General features: G+C 37.4%; 1 protein-coding gene across 12 annotated transcripts in view; it reads left to right on the top strand.

Annotated features, from left to right (window-relative positions):
- MALRD1 (MAM and LDL receptor class A domain containing 1) overlaps positions 1-12553 on the top strand; it is a 754524-nt gene that overhangs the window by 272091 nt on the left and 469880 nt on the right. The window lies entirely within an intron of this gene.

The raw sequence follows: 12553 nt of genomic DNA, 5'->3' as shown, positions 1-12553 counted from the left end.
ACTTTCAAATGCACAATATAATATTATTGATTATTATTACCATGCTTATGTTTTTACATCCTCATGACTTATAAGTTTGTACCCTTTGATCCCCAATTCCCTGCCTCTGGCCATCACCAATCTGTTCCCTGAACTAGGACCTTGGGTTTTTATTGTCTGTTTGTTTTCTAGATTCCAAATGAAATCATATGGTATTTGTCTTTCTCTGTCAGACTTACTTCACTTAGCCTAATGCCCTCAAGGTCTATCTTTGTTGTCACAAACGACAAGATTCCTTTGTATTTTGTGGCTGAATATTATTCCATTGTGTCTATGTACCACATTTTCTTCATTATTGTAGTGATGCTGTAGTGAGCAGGGGGCACAAATATCTTATTGAGTTAGTGTTTTTGTTTTCTTCAGATAAATTCAGGGCACCATCTGAGTGTCCTACACCTTTAACTCAGTTCTGACACTATCTACCTAGAGATGCCATTAAGTTCTGCAGGTTGAGGCTCAGTCCTATAAGATGGCCCCCCTTCTTCTGCTGTACTTTGGATGATGATCTCAAGTCCAGGTTGTTATTAATGGGCTGGCTTTAAATCAGGTTCCTTGGACTCCCTCCTTGGATTTGATTAATTTGCTAGGGCAGCTCACAGAACTCAAAGAAACATTCTACTTACTAGATGACCCGTTTATTATAAAAGGATCTAACTCAGCAACAGTTCGATGGAAGAGACACAGAGTGGGGGCAAAGGATAAGGGGCTTCTGTGTCCTCTCCAGGTGCTATTCTCTCAACACCTCCACGTGTTCACCAACCTAGAAACTCTCCAGACTCCATCTTTTTTGGTTATTATGAAGGCTTCATTACATAGATATTAATGTGATTGATTGAATCATTGGCCACCAATTCAACCTCCAGCCTATCTCCTCTCCTCGGTGGTCAGGGGTAGGACTAGAAGTTCCAACCTCTAATCACATATTTGGTTCCATTGGCAACCGCCCTCTGTCCTTAGGTTCACTCCAAAGTTGCCTAATTAACATGAGAATACACAACTTTGTTATTCTCCATACTTAGGAATCCCTAGTGGCTTAGCAGTAAACAAACCACCTGCAGTGCAGGAACCTCAGGAGATGCACTTTTGATCCCTGGGTTGGGAAGATCCCTTGGAGAAGGGAATGGCAACCCACTCCAGTATTCTTGCCTGGAGAATCCCAGGGACAGAGTAGCTGGGTGGACTACAGTCCATAGGGTTGCAAAGGGTTGGACAGGACTGAAGTGACTTAGCATGCACGCATGCACACTTAGGAAATTCCAAGGATTTTAGGAACTCTGAACCAGAAACAGGGATGAACCTTTTGGATGTAATACCACTTGTTTATTTTTGCTTTTGTTGACTTAGCTTCTGGTGTCAAATTGAAAAAGCGTTTCAGAGACTTTTGTCATGGAGCTTCTTGCCTGTGTTTTCTTCTAGAACTTTTATGTTTCAAGTCTTATGTTGAAGTTTGTAATCTATTTTGAGGTAATTTTTGTGTATGGTGTAAAGAGAGTGGCCCACTTTGGTTTTATTTTTATGTGACTGTACAATGTTCCCAGCACCATTTATTGAAGAGACTATCTTTTCCCCATTGTTTATTTTTACCTTCTTTATTGAACATTAATTATCTATGGGTGGGTTTACTTTTGGGCTCTCTATTCTGTTCCATTGATCCATGTTTGTTTTTATGTATGGCAATAACATAGTTTTAAGTATGATACCTTTGTAATATAATTTGGAATCAGGATGTGAGATGCCTCTGTCTTTGTTCTTCTTTCTCAAGATTGCTTTGGATATTTGGTGTCTCTTGTGGTTCCATAAAAATTTTAGGACACTTTGTTCTATTTTTGTGAAAAATACCCCTGAAACTTTGTTAGGGATTACATTAAATCTGTAGATTGCCTCATAGGCAGGGCGGGGGGTGGGGGGGAGGGGGTGAAGGGCGGGGAGGGGTAGCATGGACATTATAACAATATAAATTCTTACAATTCATTGAGCATAGAAAATTGTTCCATTTACTTGTGTCATCATCCATGTCTTTCATCAATGTTTTATAGATTTTAGTGTCCAGGTTTTTCACCCCCTTGGTTATATTGATTCCCTAATACTTTGTGTTGTTTTTTTTTTGGTGCAGTTTTAAGTGTCAATCTTTTCTTAATTTATCTCTCATAGTTCATTATTGATATATAGAAGGGCAATAGATTTTTGTATATTGTTTCTGTATCCTGCAGCTTTACCAATTCATTGATTGGTTCTAACAGATTTTTGGGGAATCTTTTATAATGTCATCTGCAAATAGTTTTATTTTTTGTTTCTGATTTTGATGCTCTTTATTTTATTTTTCTTGGTGGATATTGTGACTAGGTCTTCTAATACTGTTAAATAAAAATGATAAGTGTAGGCATCTTTGTCCTGTACTTGATCTTAGAGGAGAAATGTTCAGCTTTCATCATAGATTATGATGTTGATTGTGGGCTTGTCATATATGGCTTTTACTATGTTGAGCTACATTCTGTTAATACCCACTTTGTTGAGAGTTTTTATCATAAATGGATGTTGAATTTTGTTAGGTGCTTTTTCTGCATCTATGGAGATGATTATATGATTTTTATCCTTCATTCTGTTCTCATGATATATCACATTTACTTCATTTTGTTACATGGTGTATTACATTTGTAAATACTGAAGCATCACTGCATTCCGGAAGTGAATCCTTCTTGATCCTAGTGTTTAAACCTTTTAAGGTGCTCTTGAATTTGGTTTGCTAATATTTTTATTGAGGTGTTTGATGAGGATCTTTGTTCATCAGAAATATTGGCCCTTTATTTTTCTCCCTTGTGGCATCCTTTTCTGATTTTGGTATTTGGGTAATGTTGGCCTGAAGGTGTATTTGGAAGTGTTCTTCCATTTGGAGAAATCTGCTGGGGTGCTGTGGGCTAGATTTTGTTAACAGCTTAGTATTCAAGGAAGAAATTATCCACCAAGATACTTGCAAAACTCACTGAAGGGTGACTTAACTGCATTGTCTTATAAGGTTGGTTGTCATGGTTTAAGAACAAAAACAAGAAAAATACCCTGGAACCAAAAAGGGAGGGTCCTTGTTCTGCCATGCTTTGTGTCATTCTTTGCTCTTTATTAAGAAAGCCAACCATTGCATGAGCTATTGAAAAGAGAAATGTTTGCACAGTCCAGCTCTGTTATCTCAAAGCAGAGCCAAGAGGGTAGATTTGGAGCTGGGACACAATGTGATTATAATTGGCATGTGTTCCTAATGTTGTGTAGTTTGTAATTGGTGGAAGGTCATCTTACATGTGGGTGATCTGTTCCCAGATTTTAACCACACATTTTGCAACCTTTCTGTCCTTTCAAGTTCATCATTAAATTGAAAATGATAGTTTCCAGAAATTAAAAGTTGCTTCCTTGATCAGTTTGAGCAATAGGAAATTTGAATCCAGTGAAAGAATTTACTTTTGGAGGAGAAATCATGCTCTCAGGCCCCTAGGATGTCAAATGGTATCTTAGGAATTCTGTCTGGAAGTTTTAAAACATTAATATCCTTAAAAAAGAGAGAAACCTTAATCTTTTCTCTTTAGAAATTATTGTGTTTATCACATTACATCTCATAAATCAGAAATGTACTAAATTTCTTTCCATTCCAATTGTGTGTTTCAGGGATTTAAAAGATTTATAGACACAAAAAGAGGATGGGAATCTTTATTTGGCATTGGATCCATGATTATAGTGAACTGAGTTAAAAAATAAGCAAATGAACTTCATATCTCTAAAATCTTTGTCTTTATTTCTTTGCTTGTCCCCCCCCCAACCCCCGCAAGGCTGATTTTATCCTGATGAATCTGTTTTGTCATACAAATGCTAATTCTTCAACCCATTTTTATGAATTCATACATTAAAGATTCCAGCTGTGAGTTGAAATGAAGTTAAGAATTTGGAGTAAAAGTAGGCATCTTTTGTCGTCTTTGCAACAAAAAAAGAGAAGTAAGCACAGTGATTTTAGGCTGAGAGTCTAGCAGAGAACTAACTTGTCAGATTTCCCATAGAGAGCTTCGCTTCAGTTCAGTTCAGTTCTGTCGCTCAGTTGTGTCCAACTCCTTGTGACCCCATGAATTGCAGCACGCCAGGCCTCCCTGTCCATCACCAACTCTCGGAGTTCACTCAAACTCACGTCCATCGAGTTGGTGATGCCATCCAGCCATCTCATCCTCTGTCGTCCCCTTTTCCTCCTGCCCCCAACCCCTCCCAGCATCAGAGTCTTTTCCAATGAGTCAACTCTTCACATGAGGTGGCCAAAGTATTGGAGTTTCAGCTTTAGCATCCATCCTTCCAAAGAACACCCAGGGCTGATCTCCTTTAGAATGGACTGGTTGGATCTCCTTGCAGTCCAAGGGACTCTCAAGAGTCTTCTCCAACACCACAGTTCAAAAACATCAATTCTTCGGTGTTCATCTTTCTTCACAGTCTAACTCTCACATCCATACATGACCACTGGAAAAAGCATAGCCTTGACTAGACGGACCTTTCTTGGCACAGTAACATCTCTGCTTTTCAATATGCTATCTAGGTTGGTCATAACTTTCCTTCCAAGGAGTAAGCGTCTTTTAATTTCATGGCTACAGTCACCATCTGCCATGATTTTGGAGCCCCAAAAAATAAAGTCTGACACTGTTTCCCCGTCTATTTCCCATGAAGTGATGGGACCAGATACCATGATCCTAGTTTTCTGAATCTTGAGCTTTAGGCCAACTTTTTCACTCTCCTCTTTCACTTTCATCAAGAGCTTTTTAGTTGAAGCATGAAATGTTCCCTTGTTATCTCTAATTTTCTTGAACAGATCTCTAGTCTTTCCCATTTTATTGTTTTCCTCTATTTCTTTGCATTGATCGCTGAGGAAGGCTTTCTTATCTCTCCTTGCTATTCTTTGGAACTCTACATTCAGATGCTTAAATCTTTCCTTTTCTCCTTTGCTTTTTGCTTCTCTTTTTTTCACAGCTATTTGTAAGGCCTCCCCAGACAGCCATTTTGCTTTTTTGCATTTCTTTTCCATGGGGATGGTCTTGATCCCTGTCTCCTGTACAATGTCATGAACCTCTGCCCATAGTTCATCAGGCACTCTATCTATCAGATCTAGTCCCTTAAATCTATTTTTGACTTCCACTGTATAATCATAGAAAGCTTAATTGCTTAAAAAAAAAAAAAAAGATTATCTGTAAGGAGGAAGAGACGATACCACACTCAGGATTTCTACACATAAAAATAAATTCTCTGTAAAAGGAATATTGCTCCTCTAGGGTTTCAAATATTAATATCTAAATGCAATTTATTCTAATTTTCACAACTATCTCGGACCTAATTTGAGTTGTCTTTCTTTATAATAAGAATGATTATGACTTACCTCAAAAAAGTTGTTAAACTTACTATGATTTAGATATTCTGTGTCTCTAAAATATCTTTGAACTTTTTAGGAAAAAATTACCAAATGTAATTTTTAACCAGTTTTGGTAAAAGACATAGTTTATCAGATAGATGAGAAAGCCTGTATTTTTTTAAACAACTCTCTGTGTTTTAAAGGTATTATAATATTCCCAAACATCATTTTCTAAGCACTTGTATTTCTGTCTAAAAACTGGTTAGCAGAAAATGCATATGCTTCCTTTCTAAAAATAGATCTACACAATTTCTTATTTTCTACTTTTCTCTCTGTTCACAGGAAAAAACACATACATCAGTACTTGGTTTGAATTCAATAAAGTCTAAGCCAAGGCAGGTTGAGCAGAAAAGGAGAGTGATTTATTATTTTTCTGATTTGACTTTTCAAACTTAAATGTTGGCTGTTTATTTTTCCCAAACTACTATGTCTGCTAAATATAAAAATGTATGTATTAAACCCTGGCATTTCTATAGCTGATAGTGAGGTAGAGGCCGAGTGATTTTATGTGTTGATGCTTTGGAGGCCATCTCCATGTATTTTTACTAATGTTTTACCTTCCAATGGGCTTCCCTGATGGCTCAGATGGTAAAGAATCCACCTGAATGCAGGAGATCCAGGTTTGATCCCTGGGTTGGGAAGGTCCCCAGGAGAAGGGAATGGCTACCCACTCCAGTATTCTTGCCGGGAGAACTCCATGGACAGAGAAGCCTAATGGGCTACAGACCATGAGGTCTCAAAAAGTCGGACATGACTGAGTGACTAACATTTTGATTCACTTTGCTTTACCTTCCAATAGCAATTTTTGTATTCTGCAGTGAGACAGATTTCTTTCATGACACAATAGCATTATGAGAAAGCTTGAATTTTCCATATCTGTGTTTCTTTTGTTCTCTATTTCTTGAGAATGTGTATATATTTGTGTCTGTGTGTGCATGTATGTTAGAGAGATCTAATGAAGGCTCTGCTTTTACTGCTTATATTCTAAAAAAAATGTTCTTTGAGAAGGTATTTTTTTGGTGAGATTGAACATATATAAACTCAATTATAGAATTTAAGGCTTCCTAAAATGTACTTTTCTGTATAACCACCAATTGCTTTTTATTTTAATGAAAGATGTGGAAATAAGCTATTTCCTGTTTTCTATCTAATGCTGTTTTCTAGAGGCCCGACTGCCAGGGAAAAAAAGGGTCTCCAAATAAAACTAGATTTGCTAATTATTTAGCATCTTGCTTAAATGTATATCAGTCTACACGTTTTTGTAGAAAGAAGGAGACCTTGCTATTTTTTTCCTTACCAAACCGGGTTCTCTTTCTCTTCATATTGTCCTCCATGATTTAGACACTGTTTTCCAGTCCAAAAAAAAAAAAAGATCTCCCTAGACAGAGGTAACTGTAAAAGACTAAATGGGAAGTTGTTTCTGGTGAAAGGCTCATCATTTCTGTGACATAAAACCATGAAGTTGAGAAAAAATCCATTCATTCTCAATTGTGGAGCCATTGATCACTGAGGAAAGAGAAAACTATTTCTGTAGACAAGCAAAATCTGGTAAATAACCCATGATGATTTGATCAGTCTTTGTTGTGGATAATTATGTTGTTAGGCTAGAGAAATTCAGGACAGTAGGGATAAAATAATAAAATAGGTAATGCAGTAGACAGTGAATTTTCTCAGTTGAAAATTCTATTGAGAATATGAATCTATGTATTTAATAGGAAAGTCTTTTTCTATGATTATTTAAGATTAAATTTCAATAAGTTACATTATTAAGAGTATCTATGGAAAGATTTTGTGTGCATCATTGTGTTGAGCTCAGTTCAGTTTAGTTGCTCAGTCCTGTCTGACTTTTGCAACCCCATGGACTGCAGCCAGGTTTCCCTGTCCATTACCAACTGCTGGAGCTTACTCAAACTCACATCCATTGAGTTGGTGATGCCATCCAACCATCTCATCCTCTGTTGTTCCCTTCTCCTCCAGTCTTCAATCTTTCCCAGCATCAGGGTCTTTTCCAATCAGACAGTTCTTCGCATCAGGTGGCCAAAGTATTGGAGCTTCAGCATCAGCCCTTCCAATGAATATTCAGGACTGATTTCCTTTAGGATTGCCGGGTTGGATCTCCTTGCTGTCCAAGGCACTCTCAAGAGTCTTCTCCAGCACCACAGTTCAAAAGCATCAATTCTTCAGTGCTCAGCTTTCTTAATGGTCCAACTCTCACATCCATACATGACTACTGGAAAAAACATACCTTTGACTATACGGACCTTGGTCAGCAAAGTGATGTCTCTGCTTTTTAATATGCTGTCTAGGTTTGTCACAGCTTTTCCTCCAAGGAGCAAGCATCTTTTAATTTCATGGCTGCAGTCACCATCTGCAGTGATTTTTGAGCCCAAGAAAATAAAGTCTGTCACTGTTTCCATTGTTTCCCCATCTATTTGCTATGAAGTGATGGGACCAGATGTCATGATCTTAGTTTATTGAATGTTGAGTTTTAAGCTAGCTTTTTCACTCTCTTCTTTCACTTTCATCAAGAGGCACTTGGATTTTGTTTTTCGGCATGCTCATTGTTCTTCTTCACTCTGAAAATTATAAGCTAGAAGTATAAGTGGCATTATTTTTGCTTGTATACCCCAACTACTTCAGTCCTTCTCTTTAGTTTCACACCTGCTACAGTTGTCCATTAGTTTCTATTTTCAGGTTAGTGATGGTTGTGATGAGAAATATAAGTGGATTTAATCATCCTCTCCTGTTGAACACTAGATTTGCTTAACAGTCCCTGTCTCCTTGCCTTGAAGAACTTTACCACTGTAGATAGTGAAGTTATCATTTTCCTCCAAGGTTGATAGAAACCCCTTTCTTTGGGGTGTAGAATTAAACATGGGTTTAAAGATGGTATGATAATAATATAAATTCTGTTACACAGTTCTCATGCACTTATTTTGTTCCTGACATTGTTTAAAATGAATGTATATGTATTAAATAATGTATAGCTAAGAAAAATAGGCACACACAATGAATATCACAGCTCTTCCTGTGGTTGTGGTCATGCAGTTAGTTCAGTAGAGATAGAGGTGGTGTGAAAAATGGATCTTGGGATTGATTTTCATTTCACCCACTGAGTCTTCAGGGTGCTTAAATTTGTAAAGTTCTCAAAGACTGTGAACCATTTCACCCCCATGGGTATTTATAAGAAAGGCATTAAAATAGGTTGGTATTTCCAGTGACTGTATTTTAAGACTGTTTGAACATTTCCAACACTTTGTTAGGTTTGTATGGTAGACACAGAAAGGAGTTTTTACTTTAGGGAAAAGCAATCTAGTGAGAAAATCTAGACAGTGTGCATAAAAGAAGTCATGATAATCTATTGCCAGTAACCTGGTTAATAATAATAATAAACAGTGGTTGTACTTAATATCTGCTAAAAGAAATGTGTGTAGAGTATGTAGAGATGTTAATATATTTGCTCTGCTGTGAGTAACAAACGGAATTCCACAACCCATTAAAATGGTCGTAACACCATGATCATGTTGGGTTTATTACAGGCATGCAAGCATTCTTAAATATATGCAAATCAACCAATGTGATACACCATATTAACAAATTGAAAGATAAAAACCATATGATAATCTCAATAGATGCAGAAAAAGCTTTTGACAGAATTCAACACCCATTTATGATTAAAACCTCTTCAAAAAATGGGCATCAAAGGAACCTACCTCAACATAATAAAGGCCATATATGACAAAACCACAGCAAATGTTGTTCTCAATGGTGAAAAACTGAAAGCATTCCCTGTAAGATCAGGAACAAGACAAGGGTGCCCACTCTCACTACTACTATTCAACATAGTTTTAGAAGTCCTAGCTGTGGCAATCAGAGAACAGAAAGAAAGAAAAGGAATCCAGATTGGAAAAGAAGTAAAACTCTCACTGTTTGCAGATGACATGATACTATACATACAAAACCCTAAAGATATCTTCAGAAAATTTCTAGAGATAATCACTGAATTTACAAAGTGGTGGCAGGATACAGAATGAGTACACAGAAATCACTTGTATTCCTATACCCCAACAATGAAATATCAGAAAGAGAAATCAAGGAATTGTTGCAAGGGGGACCCCTTCCAGGGCCCGAAACTGGCCTCTTGTCTAACACTCGGAAATGAATTGTCCAAGGAGACACATGTGCTGACAAAGCAAGAGATTTTATTGGGAAAGGGCACCCGGGTGGAGAGCAGGAGGGTAAGGGAACCCAGGAGAACTGCTCTGCTGCGTGGCTCACAGTCTCAGGTTTTGTGGTAATGGGATTAGTTTCCGGGTTGTCTTTGGCAAATCATTCTAATTCAGAGTCTTTCCTGGTGGTGCATGCATCGTCCAGCCAAGATGGATGCTAGCAAGAGGGATTCTGGGATGTGGACGGACACGCGGTGTCTCCTTTTGACCTTTCCCAAACTCTTCCGGTTGGTGGTCGCTTATTAGTTCCGTGTTCCTTACCGGGATCTCCTGTCATAAAACAACTCATGCGAATGGTTACTAAAGGGCGTGGCCAGGGTGGGCAGTTTCAGTCAGTGTGCTTCGCCTAACAGAATCAATCCCATTTACCATTGTAACAAAAAGAATAAAATACCAAGGAATAAACCTACCTAAGGATAGAAAAGAGCTGTATACAGGGAACTATAAGACACTGATGAAAGAGATCAAAGATGACATAAACAGATGGAGAGAGATTCCATGTTCCTGGGTTAGGAAGAATCAATATTGTGAACTTAACTATACTACCAAATGCAATCTATAGATTCAATGTAATCCTTACCAAATTACCAATGGAATGTTTCACAGAACTAGAAGAAAAAATCTCACAATTAATATGGAAACACAAAAGACCCCAAATTGCCAAAGCAATCATGAGAAAGAAGAATGGAGCTGGAGGAATCAACTTTTCTGACTTCAGACTATACTACAAAGCTATAGTCATCAAGAGAGGATGGTACTGACATGAAAACAGAAACAAAGACCAACAAGATAGAAAGCCCAGAGATAAACCCCTGCATCTATGGATATCCTATTTTTGATAAAGGAGGTAAGAATATACAATGAAGCAAAGATAGTCTCTTCAGTAAGTGCTGCTGGGAAAAGTGGACAGCTACTGGTAAAAGAATGAAATTAGAACACTTTGTAACACCACACACGAAGATAAACTCAAAATGGATTAAAGACCTAAATATAAGACCAGAAACTATAAAACTCAGAGGAAAACACGGGCAGAACACTCTATGACATGAATCACAGTGAGATCCTCTATGACGTACCTCTTACAGTAATGGAAAGAAAAGCAAAAATAAACAAGTGGGACCTAATAAAAGCTTTTGCACAGCAAAGGAAACTGTAAGTAAGGTGAAAAGAGAACCCTCAGAATGGGAAAAAATAATAACAAATGAAACAACTGACAAAGGATTAACTTCAAGAGTATACAAGCAGCTCATACAAATTGGAACCTGAAAAATAGCCTAATAAAAAAGTGGGCAAGAGACCTAAACAGACATTTCTCCAAAGACCTACAGATTGCTAATAAACACTTGGAAAGATAATCAATATCACTCATTATTAGGGAAATGCAAATCAAAACTACAATGAGTTATCACCTCATACCAGTCAGAATGGCCATCAAAAAATTTACAAATAATAACTTTGGGAGAGGGTATGGAGAAAAGGGAACCCTCTTGCACTGTTGGTGGGAATGCAAATTGATACAGCCACTATGGAGAAGAGTATGAAGATTCTGACAAGAATCTAGAAAGATGATACTGATGAACCTATTTGCAGAGCAGCCATGGAGACACAAATATTGATAACAGACTTATAGACACAGCTGGCGGTGGGGAGGAAGGAGAAGGTGGGAGATATGGAGAGAGAAACGTGGAAACATACATTACCATATGTAAAATAGATAGCCAATGGGAATTTGCTATATGACTCAGGGAACTCAAACCGGGGCTCGGTAACAATGTAGAGGGGTAGATGGGGAGGGAGGTGGGAGAGACGTTCAAGTGGGAGGGCACATGGGTAAATCTATGGCTAATTCAGGTTGATGTTTGTGATTCATATTGTGTTGGTAGAAACCAAAACAATACTGTAAAGCAATTATCCTTCAATTAAAAATAAATTAAAAAAATAGATGAAGATATACATAAAAATGTAACTAATAGAAAAAGCTGGTTTTGCTTCATAGACAATAAGGGTGGATTAGGATAGGCATGAATCAGATTCTAAAATGAGAAACTTGTGGGGAAATTTTAATGAAAAGTTTGAGAATAAACATTTCTTGACTTCAGTTGAAAATTCCATACAGCACAGGTGAAGTTCACTGGAAGCACAGTTTGCATGGTGTAATCAATTTTATCTACTGTCGATAAAAGTAGAGTGAGGCAAATTAGCTGGGAAAGTTTTTACCTGGGGCGTTAGTGTTGTAATATTGGGCTAGAGGAGTGGATACCTTGGGAGAATGCCTGAAAAGAGTGGATAATAGCAGGAAGCAGGTGTAGTTTAACACTTGCTGTCCTCGGCAGTGCAGTTTATGCATTCAATAAATATTTATCAAGCACTGTACTTGATTCAACAGCTGTTTACAGGGTGAACAAGACACATGTAGTTCCTACCTTCTTAGGGATTATAGTCTAGTGGGGAGATCTATATTACACTAATATAGCCATGATTCTAATTCTGATGAGAAGTATGTAGGAGTTAGAGTGAAAGTTATAGATTGACTCTTTTATTGGCCCTAGTCTTAAGATACCAAAATTTTTTTCTTAGTGCACTAGCCTTTTTTTAAAATTAAAAGAATCAATATAGTAAAAATGAGTATACTACCCAAAGCAATTTATAGATTCAATGCAATCCCTATCAAGCTACCAATGGTATTCTTCACAGAACTAGAACAAATAATTTCACAATTTGTATGGAAATACAAAAAACCTTGAATAGCCAAAGCAATCTTGAGAAAGAAGAATGGAACTGGAGGAATCAACCTGCTTGACTTCAGGCTCTACTACAAAGCCACGGTCATCAAGACAGTATGGTACTGGCACAAAGATAGGAA

The sequence above is a fragment of the Bos grunniens genome, chromosome 13, assembly GCF_055505025.1.
Source record: "Bos grunniens cultivar Pamir isolate PY7600 chromosome 13, Bosgru_T2T1.0, whole genome shotgun sequence".
Lineage (NCBI taxonomy): Eukaryota > Metazoa > Chordata > Mammalia > Artiodactyla > Bovidae > Bos > Bos grunniens.
The sequence above is the reverse complement of the archived record's forward strand: the minus strand, read 5'-3'. Positions and strand labels throughout refer to the sequence as shown.